This window comes from Argiope bruennichi, chromosome 9 (genome assembly GCF_947563725.1).
Source record: "Argiope bruennichi chromosome 9, qqArgBrue1.1, whole genome shotgun sequence".
Lineage (NCBI taxonomy): Eukaryota > Metazoa > Arthropoda > Arachnida > Araneae > Araneidae > Argiope > Argiope bruennichi.
This window is the reverse complement of record NC_079159.1, coordinates 16,064,389-16,083,560: the sequence shown is the minus strand read 5'-3', so window position 1 is coordinate 16,083,560 and position 19,172 is coordinate 16,064,389. Positions and strand designations below refer to the sequence as shown.

Below are 19,172 nucleotides of genomic sequence, written 5' to 3'. Positions count from 1 at the left end.
AATTTATTTGGATTATTAAGATAAATCTGTTATTTTATTTTAATAATTCGAAAAGTAAATTCATAGTAGCTCTCATATACAAATTTTTATTAAAGAAAGTTTATGAATAAGTCGTATCTTTAATGAAGTATGTATATGTTCAGTGTTTGAAACTCTGGAAAATAGGAGAACATATGCTGTTCAATATGAAGATAAATTAATATTCCGAAATCTTCATAACATTCAGTTTTTCCTTGGATTATTAATTTGAAAAAAAAATATTTTCTGCCACATCTCCTTTCCATCAAGAATTCAAAAGAGTGATTGATTCCATGTGAAATTGCCCCAAGTATCATCCAACTTCTCGACATCCAAAATCTTGAGCTCTTTATATAAATATATATTCTACTTGATATTTCGTTCATAAAATTACTTCCAAATGTAATTATTTTTAAGTATTAGAGAAGAAAATAATTTATCTTAAGAGATATTCCAATCATCAAACAGGAAGCCCAGGACAGATTCTTTTTTGCTTAGATCAGGTGCAAGCACCCATATACTGGACATAGCTTCCTTGAAGTCAAGTATTAAATTTGCTACCCTCCTAGATGACATATTGCCATATTTTTATATTACCATGTTTTTTTTTATGATCTGACCTTCGGCTCTCTGCTTCTAAATGTTGGCAGATATAAAAAAATCACGCAAATTATAATGCGAAATTAATATGTCCAATTTGAATTATCTTTCTATCACCCGTATTTAAAGAGTTATAGACAACTGAAAATGCCATCTCATCACCATTTACTGCAACTTTTATGCAACATCTGCATGGAAATCCACAAAAAATTTACTCTCCCATAGGTTCATATCCAATTAAAATAATTCCAATTATCCTGTTTCCCATTATATAAAATGGAAATTGCGTTGTTAGCACCAATTTTGATTCATATCTGAAATATTGTTTTCCCGCTATGCTAGTATTATCGTTGAAATAAGGGAATTACAGGCGCTGAATGGGTACCAGGTCAATGATCCCCAACCTTGGTTACCATTTGGCTACTAGGCAACATATTTGGCGATTTTGATAACCAAAATGAATGCTCTAAAAATACAGGAATTATGGTATTATCCTTATTAAGACATGACATCTGCAAATTCTTCAGAAAAAATTACATATATTTTCGGGACCCTATAAATGCATATTGATTTTATAAATAATTCCCTTTTTACAATGTTATCTTATTGTGAGCTGCGCTGGCGTATCATGGTGTTAATTGTTTAGTTAAATATTTGCTACTTGTTTATGCGTTATTCATTTATGCAATTGTTGTCTTTGCGTACGCATTGGCTGTGAAATACAATAGTGTTTCTCGCTTTGTTGTGAAATAAAATTAACAGTAATCGAGTGTTTATCCATTACCCAGTTTATTGGATTTCTTTCACTTTATGTGCATTAGACTCACTTTCACTTTACGTGCATTCCTTAAAGATATATGTAAGCTTTAAAATGGAAGTTGTTTTAGATTTCTGGAACCATGATGGAAAAATGTTTGGAATCATTTTCTTGAAGAAGGGTTTTGAAAACTATTGCAGTAGATAAAGGCTTCCAAAAGATATGTGAAGAATTTATCTTTAATGTTGTTAGCAATAGTCAGGTGATAAAAAATGTCATAGCAAAGGTCATTTTCTGTATAATAGAATAGGGATTTCACTCGTTCTGTTCTAACCACATTGCATTTATTATCCTATACTAAATTAAAAATAGACGAATGCTGAATTATCAATGCATGGAGTACAATTAAATCAAATTTAATTTAGTATAGGATAATAAATGCAATGTGGTTAGAACAGAAAGAGTGAAATCCCTATTCATTATACAGAAAATGACCTTTGCTATGACATTTTTTATCACCTGACTATTGCTAACAACATTAAAGATAAAATAGACGAATGCTGAATTATCAATGCATGGAGTACAATTAAATCAAATTTATCAACAAAATATAAAGAAATTTTTCAGATTCAATTATAGCAACTTCTTCTTTTCTTTTTTTTTTGCAACTTCTTGCTTTTCCAGATTATTTGCATTTTTATACTTTACATAAAATACATTTTTATACAATTATATTGATTTTTTTTAATCCATTTCTCTTTTCCAAAATTGAAAAATGATTCCAAAGAGCTTTCATAAGAAGTAATTCATCACATTGACAAAGACATCTTCCTTTGTTATATATCAACCACCTATCTTCTGTGCACTCCGTGATACTTCATTGTTGAACCCCAAACAATTTTATTTCCTCGAATCATTTCGTTTTATAATAAATCTTTTAGAATAAATCCGTTTGTTTAAAGGGAAAAAAAAGGAGAACAATCCTCTTGGCGGTTCTTCTCTATGCATGTGGAGATAATTGGAGAATTAAATTGAAATGGAACGTCTCAATGATTTCGGAAATAGCTTTTCGTTTGCTCTCAAAGGATTTATTTATGCTTTTAATGCTATCAGGAAATGTTTGTTGATTTGATGCTCTGTTTGATTTCGAAAATCAAAAGATAAGATAGAAGCAGAATTCGGTAGAGATTGCGATTTTGTTTTAACGAAACTAAATGACTGTTTTTTTTATGTTTGAATCTACAATCGTTGCTACATTTTATTTAAACCGTATTAGATACAAAATTCACTTAATTATTTCTTTAGAAATGATTGCAGAACTGGCATTCAAATTGGGCCCTAGTGGAATTTCCAGATTCTTAAATTGACTAAACATTTCCTTGGAAAGATTTTGAGCAAAATTATTTTCTGATATTCAAAATAATTTCTCAGCTACTTAATCACCGCGATTTGTAAAATTAATAAATAAATATCACCAAATTCTTATGAGGCTGTGTATAAACCGGCAGAACTAGAAAAGAATTATTTACTATTTTTAAACAGTAGTAAGCTGTGACTCAAAAATATTCTGAATCAGACGAATTTTGAATATAGGATTTGCTTAAATGAATAATCGGTTATTCGACATTTATATTTTCAAAACTATTACACACACGAAAATAAAACAAAACTTTATACTTAATTTTTGGGTTATAAATGCTGCATATTTTCGAACGTTTCTTAACCCAACAAACATCTGCTATGAAATCAAATTTATTCCCCGCATTTGAGAGATTGTTACATAATCAATAGGGCTTCATGCATCATATTTTAGTTTGGTTTGGTTATATGAACGTCCCGTTTGAAGCAACACTAGGACTATTTTGGGACCGACCTCGTAATTTTGAACCATGGTCAGATGACGAGGACGACACCAGAGCTGGCACCCCCTCTCTACACCACACCACGCCAGCGGGAGGACGTTTGGTCATGACGAATTTAACGTGCAACTGACCCCCTTACACGATGGTTCTTCGGCGGAATCGGGTCACGAACCTGAAATCCTCCGGTTCCGAAGCCGAGACCTTACCACCAGGCCACCGCGGCCCCATCATATTTTAGACTGACTGGCTTATTAATATTGATGATACATATTTTAAATTGATGTTTTTGCAAATACGGCTTATAAACAACGTTTATGGTTCACCCTATAGTAAGAAATCACATTAGTTAAGATACGGAGGTCTGGGTGGACATATGATGAAATCATTATACCTGCGTGTCTAATCCGACATTGTTGAGTGATGTTAAATTTTGTTTTTGTTTTTAATATCACTTAGCAGATGATATTTATTTGGGCATTTTAGAAATATGGTTATATTTTTATATTTATCTATATATATTTACATAGATAAACATATATAGATATGTTTTTCTTTTTTCTATTTTTTTCCCCTTTTATCTATTTTTTACGTTATAAGTAACAGTTTTGAAAAAAAAAAATTATCAAATTCGGTCGCTTCTTTATGCTAAAACAGCAAGTATAATATGCACAATGTTATTAGAAAATTCTGCAATTATATAATAACAATAAACTATCTCAAAATAAAAAAAAAGCTAAACACAATAATATAAAATACTTAGATAAAATAAATTATTTTTAAGTTGAATTCCAATTTTAAATGAATACTAAAGTCTCTTTCGATAAATCTGTAGATATATTGGATCGATTGTAATGTTTTACAGCTTTACATTAAGCCATCTTTTTATAAGAGTTATTTGCATGCACTTTTATGAAACGTTATTCGCAGCTAATATATCACGTCTAAATTATAGATTTAAACTGTGTATATCCTCGCTTGTCTCATGATCTTGAAGTTCTGGTTCATTTTTTTCTCTCGTAGAATTCAGCCCAATAACATTTCGTTTTAAAAGTTAATCTAAGTTTTAGGAAGTGAAATTATTATATGTGTCATTGTGTCCTCTAAATTTATGAGTTAGATCAATGGAATTTCACATGTATTGACTTTTACTGGTATTGACGCTGGTGGTTTTCTAGTATGAAACCATGCTTCTATAAAAAGTGAAGTTTTATTATAAAATAAAGACATTGTTCAAATTTCATATTTAGATTATTTATTTAACAATGAATTCTTAACAGGGAATAAAAAGTTGTTTTTTTCTTATATTCCAATATTTTTAAACATATTTTAAATTTTAAGCCATTTTTTTTTTCAAATTGCCCAAATAGAATAACAAAATCAAAATTGCAAACAGGATATCAAACAGAATATTTTTTGTCAAATTGACCAAACAGAAATTTAAACATGCTACTTCTTTCTTGATGAACTGAATTATTATCAACAATTATCAAACTGATTTTTTATTCCCAAATGTTTCCCGGATTTAATTTTATCTTTTTTATTTCTCCCACAGGAAGGCACCTCAGATATACGGATGAGGAGCATCCAGCTTTGTGATTGGTTCACACCATCCGGATTGAAATAGAAATGGTATGGGTTCGAATACCCCCTATCTATGACGGAACGTGCTTCACATGGGAAGAATTTCACCACAGCCGGTGATCCCCGTAAGGACTCACCCTTAGTTCCTGACAATGCTGTCGAGGCTGTCTGGTCATTCAAATTTATCCGTGTGCCTTCAAGGCGGGTCAGAGTATTTAAAGTAATTATCTTTTTTAGTTGAATTAATAATATACAGGGAAAGATTTTAAGCATAATTATTAGAAAACAGCATTGTGTTATATATCTAAACGATCCATTAATGCAATTTGAAAAAAAATATAGAAAATATGTGATTAAAAAATATTTTTTTTTTCGCAATAGAATTAGCATAAGTCCTCAGCAGCGAAGTCAGGAAATATTTACAAAATAATTTGACACTCATTTTTATTAGCACTTCTAAAACGTCTGTGAATTTGTGATGTTTATCTATATACTTATAATAAAGCTCAATGTGTGTGTGTGTGTGTGTGTGTGTGTGTGTGTGTGTTGGCGCTCTACAGGCCAGGTCATTTGACATACAGCTACCAAATTTGGTACATGTATACCTTAGAGGTCGGGAATGTGCACCTGGGGTCCCTTTTTTTGAAATTTTAATTAGAATTTTAATTATTAATTAAAAACTAATTTTCCAGCCAAAAAAAAAACTTCCATTTTCCCCACCGCCAACTTTTCTGCCAAAAAAATCTTCCATTTTCCCCACCGCCAAATGAGTAAGGCTTCAGCTATTTTTTTCTCCCAACAGTAATGAGGCTAGGGTAAACATTTTTCGGCGGATTATTTCAAACGATTCTGTTTATTTTCTTAATGTTTGATGCATTTAAAATTAAACGTTGTTAATTAATCCATGTTTCAGATTCATTCTGATGTACTTTTGAATTAAAATAACACAGAACAAAAGAAATTAAAAATGTATAATCTGCATAGCGTTACATCAACTGGCGTAGAAAAATTCACGCATTTGCGTTACGGTAAAAGGCGAAGAAAATTCACGCATGCTCACTGTGTTCTGATTGTTGGCATGGCAACCATTATCAACGAACGATTTAAATTACTTTTAGGTTAGTTGTATGCTTTTGTAAGTAAATTGTATTTATGTTAGTTATATATTTTTTGTATATGCTTATAGCTTTAAGTACATCGTTTTTTAAGTAGTTTTTTTAAACCTGTTTTAGACCGATTATTTTAAAGGATTCATTTTATTTTCTTAGTGTTTGATGCATTTAAAATGAAACATTGTTCATTAATCGATCTGTTCATGATGAATCTGAGAAAATTTTGTTGACAAATTCTTGAGATATTACATAAATTAAGAAAGATATTCTTTAGTGCCCATAAAGTGTAAACGCTCAGTGACTCTATTATCAATATTATATTATTAAAAAAAATGCTTTGTTTCAGTAAAAAATATTATGATATTAATTGCAGATTAATCATTTACACTTTAATTTAAAGCATAAATTCTACGAGGGGTAACAGAAAATTAGAGAGATACATATTACGTTATGACAGAAGGCCTTTATAATATTATGAGTGAATTATATGACTATCAAAATTTGAAGTTTTAAAATATTTTGCTGAAGAATCTATTAAAGTTGGAATTGCATAAAATATTTAATTATTAAAATTTTAACGAACATTAAGATTGGCGAACCGCCTGGACGCCAAAGGCGGCTAGTATGTTTATAAAATACGTGCAAAAAATAGTTTTTGCAATTTATTGCGGGTTCTACTTTTAATGATAAAATATATTTCAGTAAAATAATTTTGAAAATAAAATATGCGCAGTAAAATATATATAAATCAGTTTGCAGATTTTTGGATAAGAATAGATATGCCACATATATAGTAAATGCAATAAACAAGTGATTAAGTATATTTACTGGTGATTATTCACATAATCAGGAATAAGCTAAGTGGTGGTTAGGAATAATCACAGATAATTATATATAATCGTCGGATAAATCACATTTATCGTAACAGACACCTAGAAACATAAAATAAAAATTTCTGTATAGGGAAATGCATATTCAGATTTTTTATCACATTATTTTATGTCGTTTTTGGCCATTTAAATACTTCTTCAAATAATGGGTATTTAATACGCTTCAACTAATTTCCTTATATGCTTCGAGGAAATTTTATCTAGAAAATTTGAATTTGTAGTTAAAATACGGATTTGAAATACAAATCATGTCAGTACAAATTTTCCTATGAAGATCTGTGTTGTGACTTATGGCACTTTACAAGACAGCTGACAGATAACTGTCTGCCGAGTGAGAGCGTCTTGTTTTTTCAGTAGCGCCAAAGAGAGCCAAGAGTACGACTTAGCTACTTCATGCATCACATTTGCTTGTACAACACCTTTTTACAGGGGTCAAAAATAAGAAATTTGCATAAAAATAATAAAAAATGCAAAATTTGATAAAGATATAATAAACAGGCGAAATAAAATCTATCTAAAATTATTTCATAGTTAATGAATTTTTTAGCAGCACAGTAGTTACTTAAAATACACAAAAGAGGAATTAATAATACTTCTTATATGAAATATTTGTAATGAACGAAATTTGCAAAATAATTGCTTTAACATAATTCAGTTCTATTCGCATATCTCAAATTCCCTGTAACTGAAATGGAGATGAATTAATTTTTCATTATAAAGACAATTTAATATTCCAAGTTTTCAAACAAACGATATGTGTACGATTTTAGTATAGATTTTTTTCTGCTTTTATCTTTTTAACAAAGGAAAATAATATTTATATTGTACAAGTCTCTCAAAATTCAGCAGCAAACACTGATTTCGATATAGTATCTAATTTCAGAATAATTCAAATCCTTCAAAGAAAAAAAAATATATTTCATATTTTATTCACGCCGGCGTTCTGGCATAGGGGTAGTACGTCTTCCCCGTGATCTGTGCATCACATTGGGCATGGTTGTTCTTCTTCTGTATTCTATCTGGGAGGTGTGACAATGCGAACCCCTGTAAAAAGGGGTTGTGCAAGCGAATGCGACGCATGAAAGAGCTAAGTCGTACTCTTGGCCCTAAATGCGCTCCTGAAAATACAAGAGGCTCTCACTAGGCTTAAATCTCTGACAGATAACTGTCGGTGTGTTTGTAAAGTGCCATACGTCACAACAACAAAAAATATTTTATTCACACTTTACTTCGTAAAGGAAAATATATTTTAAAATCCTAAAGAAAAAAAAACTTATTTATTTTTTAAAATATTTATCTATAAGATTTATCTAATCAGTTGAAAAAATATGTCAAAATAAAAAAAAAGAATCTGCCATAAGATAATACTGTTTGGTATTACAACAATTTTAAATAAATCCAATTTGCAATTCAACATTGCATTCAAATTCTGCCAATTCTTAATTCCTATGCAATCTCGAGGTGCAATTTAATCATATTTGAAAAGAAGAAAATGGAAATAATAAAGTGCAAAACAGCACTATTCACAAATGATAACTTTTTTTCTAATTAATTCTGTTTATATTCCATTCTTTTTGAAAAAAAAATATTCTTATTGATTCTTTTATTTCATTCCTCATTACAAAATTTTGGATGACTGAAAAATGCTTTTTCATCTGTACATAAGCCGAGTTAATTCCACACAATGGAAAAGTAAACTGTCTTTGTTATTTGGCAATCTTCTACGAGCTCCGTGAGATTTCTTTGTTGAACCCCAAGCAATTTTCTTTACTAAAGTCATTTTTTTTCGCAATTTATTTCGAATAAATTCGTTTTTAGAATGAAAAGCACAGACCTATCCTCAAGATACTTTTCTTTACATGTGGATATACTTGAAGAATAGAAATGATGGGAACAATTCATGGGGACATCCAGATCATTTTGCAGATTACTTTTCATTTGATTCTTTTAACTGTTTGTTGATATTAGACCCTGTTTGAACGCGAAAATCGAAAAGATTAGATTGTTGATTCGATTCTATCAGATTTTTGATTTATGTTGGAATGATCAGAATTATTGTCAGACTGTTTGAATGCGAAAATCGAAAAGTTCATATTGAAGAAGAATTCTTTAAAGATAAATATTATGAATATAACTGAATAATAGAAATGGATAGAAATTGAAGGGGACAATTGGAAGATTTTGCAAATATATTTTCATTTGATGCTTTTAATTGTGTGTTGATAGGATATCCTGTTTGAAAGCTAAAATCGGAAGATCAGATTGAAGAAGAATTCGTAAAAATTATGATTTTCAATAATTATGGATGGCAATATATTGAAAATTATTTTATGCGAACCTATGCAACCTTTATTTCAATTACATAACATGATAATATTTGGAGACTTAAGTACGATTTGAAAATTGAGATCTAAGAAATGTGAGTTGAAAAAAAAATCTTTCAAACATTCTATGAGTTAAATCATTTGATTTCAAAACATTCTATGAGTTAAATCATTTGATTTCAAAACATTCTATGAGTTAAATCATTTGATTTCAAAACATTCTATGAGTTAAATCATTTGATTTCAAAACATTCTATGAGTTAAATCATTTGATTTCAAAACATTCTATGAGTGAGAAAATTTGATACAGAGTTATCAAATTCGACACGAAGTTACTTCTTAAGTTTTAAAAGCTTCATAAAGAAAATGCTTTCAAAACACTAATTAATCTTAACAATTTAATATTAATAATATTTACATAATGAATATTAATATTATATTTATTATTAATATAAATATAATATTATTTATATATATAATATTATGAATATAAATATTATTCATTATGTAAATATTATTAATATTAAAAATGAATAAATTTTAATTAAAATATTAACTCCCCCCCCAATAACTACAAAAATTGCTATCAAAAAACTTTATCCCTACACCAATTTAAAATAAGGACAAACAGACAAGTTTTTTTGTTATATCAATGTTTTTTTCTATAAATTTAATTATTGTTAAAGAATATTTTGAAATATATTTCACAATAATATTTTTCATTGATTCAGTTATTAGATTTGCATTCACTTGCTGTCAACTGTTATTAACATTTTAATTACCATACATCTACTTAATCATACGTCTCTAGGGGTCGGTAATAGTTTTGAAAAATTAATTTAAAAAACTTTATATAAATTAAAGAATTAACTCAACATGTGCGAAGATACACAGAAAACACATATATGTTGTGTGAGCGGACATTAACTGTTTTTTCGGCTATCGCATACATGTTGGATCAGCGACCCTTAAAGTGCTAAATACATTTTTGAATACATATTAGTGCTTTAATATATGTAGAAATAAAATAAAGATGAATGATTGTCTGCGCTAATATTGAAAAAAATGATATGGATTGAAAACAATTGAACAGAAATAGAATTGATATCGTTGAAAAGGTCAAATTTTGAATTCTAAACGTTGTAAAAATATATTAATTATTATAAATATCTACAAAATTACTATAAAAAATAGGCAAAATTTCCATTATTATGCTTCTGTTAAAAATCAACAACATATGGAGTCATTTCTCAGAGACTGAAGGAATTGCTGTCAACGCACGTCTCTTTCATTTGCTTATTTTCCTTTTTCATATTCATTTTGATCTATGTCTTTACGCGTTTTGAAGCAAATGAAAGACTAATATATGTATTAAAAAAACAAAATTTAAATAGCTGCAAAATAGTTCAAAATTAACATTAATTTTATTGCTATTAATTTTTTTTAAATTAATAAAAACTGAAAGAAATATTGTACAAAAATAGAATTGATATCATTGAACAAATAAAATTTTAAATTTTAGAAAAGAATTTAAACATTCTTATAAGATTATTTACTCTAGAGTTAATGAAAAACAACGGTAAAATTTCGGTTAATATCTAATTAATTGAATATTTAATTAGTTTCTGGCCCTAGAAAAATAAACAGCTTTTTTTAAAGAATAAATGTGCAATGTTTAAGTGAAATCGGTCTTATCATTTAAAAGAATGTGTGGAACATACACATACATATATACATAAATACATACCCAAAATGGCTTTTGTTTATATTAAGAATATTCCTTTTTCATGATTTCAGACATAACTATATAGTTAGTAAATTTCCAACTTAATTCTGGATAATTTAAATATTACTTCACCACATATAAATGAAAATGGTAACATAACATGCACTATTTTAATGAATTTAATTTTAATTTCAAGCTTCCATATAAAGATTTTATTTTTAAGCTCGTGGAATTGTTAAATCTGTCTAAAGTTAAACATTCTATGAGTGAATGTTGATTTTAGGGATTAATTAAAATTATGTCTCAGAATGAGGCATAATCCATCGATTATATGAATTAATCCTATATTTAAAAGTTTATCAGCAAAGAACAGAAAGTAGCTTTAACTTTGGATTCCCTGAACTAATTAAACTTCTATAACAGATTAACCTTCTATAATAATTCAACTTTCAGATGATTACGCGCACAAGAATTTACTTTCTGACTAGAAATTTCAATTAAATTTGATTCCCTGCATGAGGTTCTCCAGTTTTGAAAGGTTGCACAATTAATTAAATCAAAAGTGTTTTCATTTATCGAAACATAAATAAATGCTGTAGAAACCATATTTTCATATAAACCCTTGGATACTTCTTTCATATTACAATTTTTATTTTACTAAACCAAGAGTTTTAAGCCATGTTAATGGCATTAAGGACATTTTCGGTTATTTCTCAGCTATATCTCAAAATATATTATGATATATAATTTTCAAAACAAACAAAAAAATCCCTAAATATAATTTTCATTTTGTTATTCTTCTTGTTAAAGTAAGAAATCGAAATCTATTTTCTGTTTTTGTTTGTAGGAATTGTCTAAAACATTAAAGAAAATGATATTGATTAATATATTAGTCATGATACATAATGGAATAATATGGTAGATAGAAAATTTTTTTAATATATTATCATGCGATAAAGTAACAAAAAAAATTGGCACAATATTAAGGAGATCAATGATGGCTAAAATGTTTAATTAAATTATTTTACTCAATTTAATTTCTTAAAATTTTTTTTAGCTAAAAACTATTTGGCTTAAAATTTTAGTCATGTAAATCATACAATTATAGAAGACTTACAATACCTTCATTGTACTATTCTTTGTACCATACATCTCAATAATTTTCTCTCAGCACCTGTAAAATTGGAATTTAAAATTGAAATGGAAATAATTAACGAATTTTTTTTAGCTATGGCTACAAAAACTTTAATATTTTACCATTAAAATCTTTTGTGCATTACAGAATATTTATATTTTTTATAATTTCTGCAATTTTTAAAAAACTAGATTTCAGTTCTTTTTTCGCGAACACTTAAATAAGCATTATTGTACGCCATATAAATATTTTGCTGAAAAAAATGGCTTTTTAATGATTGAAGACACAAACTTAGCTGTTATTAAAACTTTCTAAAAATTATGACATTTTTTTAAAAAATAACTTTTGCATAATTTTCAACAATAGATTATTACAATGAAATTCGAACAACTGAAATTACTTTAGAATCAAATATTTAATTGTGCAATTTTTTCCATTGTTGAATGTTATATTGTACAAATTTTTTTTTTGAAAGATTCTACAAGAATTTTCAATGACACTATAATGTCATTCAACTTGGCGCCATTGAGAATGTTAGTGCATACAATAAACAAAATATCTGTAAGGTTATTAAAATAAGGCAAATTTAATATATGTCTCGGTTTGAAGCTTAGAATTAATTTTGAATGAATTAGGTTTTGGATAATAGATTTTATTGGCATTAAAGATATATTCTCGTTAATTCATCCAGTTGTCAAAGACTATTAGTTGTTCATAAAATAATTCATTTCAAAAGAGAAATAAAGTCTAATTTTCCAAAACTAAGCGTAGAATTGAGAAACCTTTAAAGATATTTGAATCGCTCTAAAATATCCGAAACTAAAAGTAAACATTTCTTTGAACTCTAATGCTTCGTAAATGCAAGCGTAAAGTTTGACCAATACCATCGCCGAAAAACTGGAGATCTTCTGATATCTTACAAAACAAGCTTCTGAAAAATAAACCCCTCGCGCAATAGATTGCTTTATAATCCTTCCTGTTTCTGAAGTAAGATAAAAATGTTTCTTCTCTCGAGTCGCCTCTGGGAAGTAGAAGAAGCCTTGGAGCAAAAAAGAGGAGTTCTGTACTTGAGTCAACACTGAAGAACCAAATACGTAAATAGAAGTTGAGAAATCCATTTCAGAATTTTAAGAAGGGAGTGAAAAATGTAAAAAGTCTTTCTTGGAGTAGTAGAGAAATCAATAATTTTATTTACTGCCTTTGCATAAGAATTGGAATGTTGTGAGAAAAACTGTATTCTATTGTTGTTGATTATAAATATGGGATCCAGTTTATTTTATGGCTGCTTATTCTTGTAAAGAAGAATGTCCATATAAGCCATCTTTAATTTTTTTAGATTCATTGTAATTTTTAAAATATAAAAACTCCGATTTTTTGTATACATTTCATATATTTGAATAATATCTCATGCCTTGGGTGATATTTGATTCGACAAATTTTATGTAGAAAACCATATTATAATTTAGTAAAATGAAACTAGCGGGAGTGGACCCTTCAAAATTTTCTTGGACTCCCTCGAATGAAGATGAATTGTGTTTCAGGTGAATTTTTTTTCCCAACGGATCTATAATTTCAGTCACAAAATCACATGCCAAATTTGATAAGTCATTGAGTTTTTTGAGTGATCATGTTTACATATTTTTGAAAGTGTAGAAAAATAAACGTCAACCCCTTGTTGGGTTTAAATAAAAATTTGCTAAGTGTCTAGTCTATAGATGTTAATTCTGTATATCGAGTTATATATATTTAGATTTCTTCGTTTTATAATTATTGTGTTACCTATATTCCAACAGTTGGACAGATTTCTTCTAAATAGATTTTGCTCAAAATTGAGCAGAAAGTCACAAGTTTGGTGTAACGATCCAGCATCAAATATCATCAGTCTAGCTCAAGGAATTTTCGGAATATCGTGTTCATAGAAAGATAAAAATAATAATTCCAAAAATATGCTTTTATAAACACAGTGAGGTCTAAAACGTAAAAAATTGTGAAAAACTCTAGTCAGAATTAATTCACGATTATAATAAATTATTTACATTGTGCCTATAGACAGTAGAAATCCCATAAAAAGGTGACGATAAACTCATTTTGGACCTGTGAAAAAAATTTTAAGAAGCGGAAAGAAACGTAAAAAAAATCATTAATTTCCAGAATTAAATTTTCAAAAATAATCACTCAAAGAATCATAAGCATTCCATATCATGGCATTAACGCCACTTAACATAAAAGTGCTTAAGTGGAATCTGGATATGAACATGAGGCTCTGTATGCTGAGATCTTATCTTTCAGCCACATTGAAAATCTATCATGAAAATGCTGCTTAAGTATCCCAATCTTTATTAGTAAAAATTTGTAAAGTTATTTGGAGACATGATTTCAATAGTAATGAAAGGCAATTTTGTAAAAGCTTTCATTTTATTATCCTTTTTTCTTATAAACAAATTCTGTTATTTTTCGAACGGAAGTTTTCAATTCATATTCATTTAATCAAATTATACTTGGGGAACCAATCTACCTGCTAATATTTTTAGTTGTTATTTCATTACTTCTTCGAAGAATTCAAATAATATAAATTCAAACTTCCAGGCATTATTGAAAATCAAAAAATCTATTGTCGTCACATTCATCATTTGAAATTACAACCAAATGTAAATAACTTGAAATCCTAAGCTTTCTACTACATCAGTGCATCATTTCTAGAAAGTCTTTCCTTAAAAATACATTGTTCCTATCCGAACGTATTTCTCTTTATTTAATAAAGATTGTGATAGTAAACTATCTAACTCATGCTCGGAAATTGTGAGTATGATGGGTACAGCCATCGCCTTTCCTCCATAAAATCTCACATTTTTAGGATCTTATGATAAAGATCTTCATACAATTTGTTAGTGTTATGTTCGCCGTTCATTTTCATGGCGCATCATAAACCAGCTAGTGAAGTCTTATAAAGACTAATAACTATATCCAGCGTAGGCAATGGCATTGTTTAATGAGTTACTCTTAAAATGGCTAAACGCTTTCTTAATAATAACTAAAAACTAAGTAGTACTTTTATATGATACTAGCTGGTACCCGGCGCGTTGCTGCAGCAGAAGAGATAATTTTGGAATTATCGTTTGTAATTTAAAATAGCAGTCTTGTTTAATTAGGAATGATAGAAAGAAGGGTATTTATTTCCTTGCCGACAATGAATACATTCACTGACATTGAATGATATATAAAGAAGAAGTACAAATAATATTTATTTTATTTTTTGACTTTATTATTCAAGTGCTTTAGGGTAGATAATATTTTTGTTTTTCCGTCTTCAGCAAAAACAAAAACACTTCTTGGTTGTCCGATTCGTGAGTATCCAGTGAACAATTGGCCATGTAAGAAACATGGATTTTCTTGGTTCCATCCGCACACTAAAAGTGCTTGACCTTACGCCCTGTCGATAGACATCGAGAATGCAAGTCGAATGGGAAACTGCAGTCGTTTGAAATCAAAATGCATGTCGATAGGAATAATGGGAATGCGTGAAATGAGCACATCTTCTCCATTCGACTTTCCGTTAAGAATAGTTGTCTCGATTCTTGCCGCATGTTGGTGTGCCTGATCATGTAAAGCATAAGCATTGTCTTTCGATTCTTGCCACATGTTGATCTAGAGATTCTGAAGCACATGAATTTGAGTTCTTAGACGATCTGCTTCATTGTTCACTTTTCGTTCCTCGTATGTTTGAGAAACTTGAATTTGCTTATTTCTACGTGTTGCGGTGGTCGATGTACTAAGTGAAGAAAGTTTGGAAGATATTTTTTGACTAAACAATCAACATGATGTGAGATTTTATACTCGAAATATCGTTTGTCAGTTCACTGAATAAAATCACTGTTGGTACTGGAAAATTTCCATTATATATATAACTTACCTTGATTAGCATCGATAATAAAAATTCTATTTTGCATGTTTGAGATAAACTCTAAATAATATGATCTGTTTGTTGCAGACGAAATATTGTGCAAGCAGATTGACAATATCTTGTGTAGATGCCTATTAATTAATGTCAAGAGTAGATACCTATTAATTAATGAGAAGAGTAGATGCCTATTAATTAATGAGAAGAGTAGATGCCTTTTTAATTAATGACAAAAATAGATGTTAATTAATTAATGAAAATATCTTGAGTAGATGCCTATTAATTAATGAAAAGAGTAGATGCCTTTTAATTAATGACAAAAATAGATGTTAATTAATTAATGAAAATATCTTGAGTAGATGCCTATTAATTAATTAATGACAAGAGTAGATGCCTATTAATTAATGAGAAGAGTAGATGCCTTTTAATTAATGACAAAAATAGATGTTAATTAATTAATGAAAATATCTTGAGTAGATGCCTATTAATTAATTAATGACAAGAGTAGATGCCTATTAATTAATTAATGACAAGAGTAGATGCCTATTAATTAATTAATGACAAGAGTAGATACCAATTAATTAATGAGAAGAGTAGATGCCTTTTAATTAATGACAAAAATAGATGTTAATTAATTAATGAAAATATCTTGAGTAGATGCCTATTAATTAATTAATGAGAAGAGTAGATGCCTATTAATTAATTAATGAGAAGAGTAGATGCCTATTAATTAATGAGAAGAGTAGATGCCTTTTTAATTAATGACAAAAATAGATGTTAATTAATTAATGAAAATATCTTGAGTAGATGCCTATTAATTAATGAAAAGAGTAGATGCCTTTTAATTAATGACAAAAATAGATGTTAATTAATTAATGAAAATATCTTGAGTAGATGCCTATTAATTAATGAAAAGAGTAGATGCCTTTTAATTAATGACAAAAATAGATGTTAATTAATTAATGAAAATATCTTGAGTAGATGCCTATTAATTAATTAATGACAAGAGTAGATGCCTATTAATTAATTAATGACAAGAGTAGATGCCTATTAATTAATGAGAAGAGTAGATGCCTTTTAATTAATGACAAAAATAGATGTTAATTAATTAATGAAAATATCTTGAGTAGATGCCTATTAATTAATTAATGACAAGAGTAGATGGCTATTAATTAATTAATGACAAGAGTAGATGCCTATTAATTAATTAATGACAAGAGTAGATACCAATTAATTAATGACAATATCTTAAGTAGATGCCTATTAATTAATGCCAAGAGTAGATGCCTATTAATTAATGAGAAGAATAGAGGCCTTTTTAATTAATGACAAAAATAGATGTTAATTAATTAATGAAAATATCTTGAGTAGATGCCTAATAATTAATGACAAGAGTAGATGCCTATTAATTAATGACAATATCTTGGGTAGATGCGTATTAATTAATGACAATATCTTGAGTAGGTGCCTATTAATTAATGACAATATCTTGAGTAGGTGCCTATTAAATAATGACAAGAGTAGATGCCTATTAATTAATGACAAGATTAGATGCCAATTAATTAATGACATTATCTTATGTACATCACTATTCACTAACGAAAAGAAACAAATTAGAGCTTGTACTAAATATTACCGATTTCATTTCACCCCCATTGATTGGCATCGATGATAATTTAATTTTGTTTGATATATGTGTGATTCAATCCAAATAACATGTGCCGTTTCTTTTGTCAATGGTCAATTTTAAAATAATGCTGAATAATAGAAACGTAGGAAATGATTTGTTCGTAAACTTTATTGTGTTCAAAATAAATGCTAATGATTGTACTATGGCTATAACCTTCGCGCAAGTACAAGCAATAAGACGGCAAAGTTTCATCGAAATCGGTTGAACAATACGGCAGCGCGTAAGGCACGAACAAACAAAATTTCATTTTTATATATTAGATTTGTTCGGATATGGGTAGGGATATTTACTACAGTATATATATATATATATATATATATATATATATGTAATGATATTTTAAACTCTTAATTTCAATTTAATTAATTTCTAAGATTTTATCTTAATTTAGCTCATAGTAACTTCATTCTAAAAATATTCTCTTATTTCGTGATACAATTCCACTTTCTCTGCTTAATTAATTCAAGATAAGCTTTATAAAATTGCTTAGTCAGCTAAAAGCCGATATTTTCACACGCTCGGCGTGAAGGGGTAAAAAATGTCCAGTAAGCACATTCTTTCTTAAAAGATCCCCGTGTTTCCCTTACACGTGATTGACAGACGACAGAAATCCCTATGAGAATCTTAATACTATATTAGCACTGTGGAGAAATATTTTCCCTATCAAAATCTAAGGTTATATAAGGCGAGGGATAATTTATTTCGGCCTTTTTTCCCCACTTCCGCTTTTGCTCTGCGCTGTGGCGGACGCGAAACGTCCGTGTCTTTGCTTGTAAATAATTATGCTTTCCCGATGGATATTAAAAAGAATTTAAAAATGTAAAATGCTTCATCTATGTCTTCAAACTGCATCATGCTTCACAACAAATAATATTATATATATATATATATATATAAAATAATTAAATTCTGGGGAAAATTGACAATTTGATTTTTTTCAAATTTCTCATTTATGAATTACATAAAAAGTGCAGTAATCATGAAAAAAATTGGAAATCAAGATTGTGACGAATCTCCATGTTTCAAACCTCCTTGAATTCAAAAAATTCATATTTTGAACGAAATCCATTCAGAGAAAATCCATATGTTCGGTTATAATTTTACTCGATAACTACAAAATGGATATAGCAAGGTAGGTAAAATTATATTCGCAGGTTTAGCATCTAAAATATATATTCTTATAAAATTTTAAGTCAAACCTTTGAAAGTGTTGACCGTTTGTTGATCTTTAAGCACAGTAATGCAGAAACGAAATGACTCGTAAATAAGATTTGTTGTGTTATTTTATGTCTATAACTTGCCAAATTTCGTCCCTGTCAAATTTTAATTTCATTCGGCCGGCAAAAAAATGTTGACAATATGTATTCATAGAATAGATTCAGTAAAAATATTAAATTTATGGAAAATTTATACATTCTGTGACTGTTACTCGTAAATGCTAAGCAAGGCATTTGCAAAATCTTACCCAATATCCATAATTTTAAGCGAGGGGAGGGGAGATAAGAACTTAATTTAAGAGTATGCGAGAAAGTTTCGAGGTGACATCCCTCCCTGCTGGTTAGTATTTACACTACGATGG

General features: G+C 28.6%; 1 pseudogene; it reads left to right on the top strand.

Annotated features, from left to right (window-relative positions):
- The first annotated feature begins 4,891 nt into the window (after window positions 1-4,891).
- On the top strand, window positions 4,892-17,007 carry LOC129984851 (uncharacterized; annotated as a pseudogene).
- The last annotated feature ends 2,165 nt before the right edge of the window (window positions 17,008-19,172 follow it).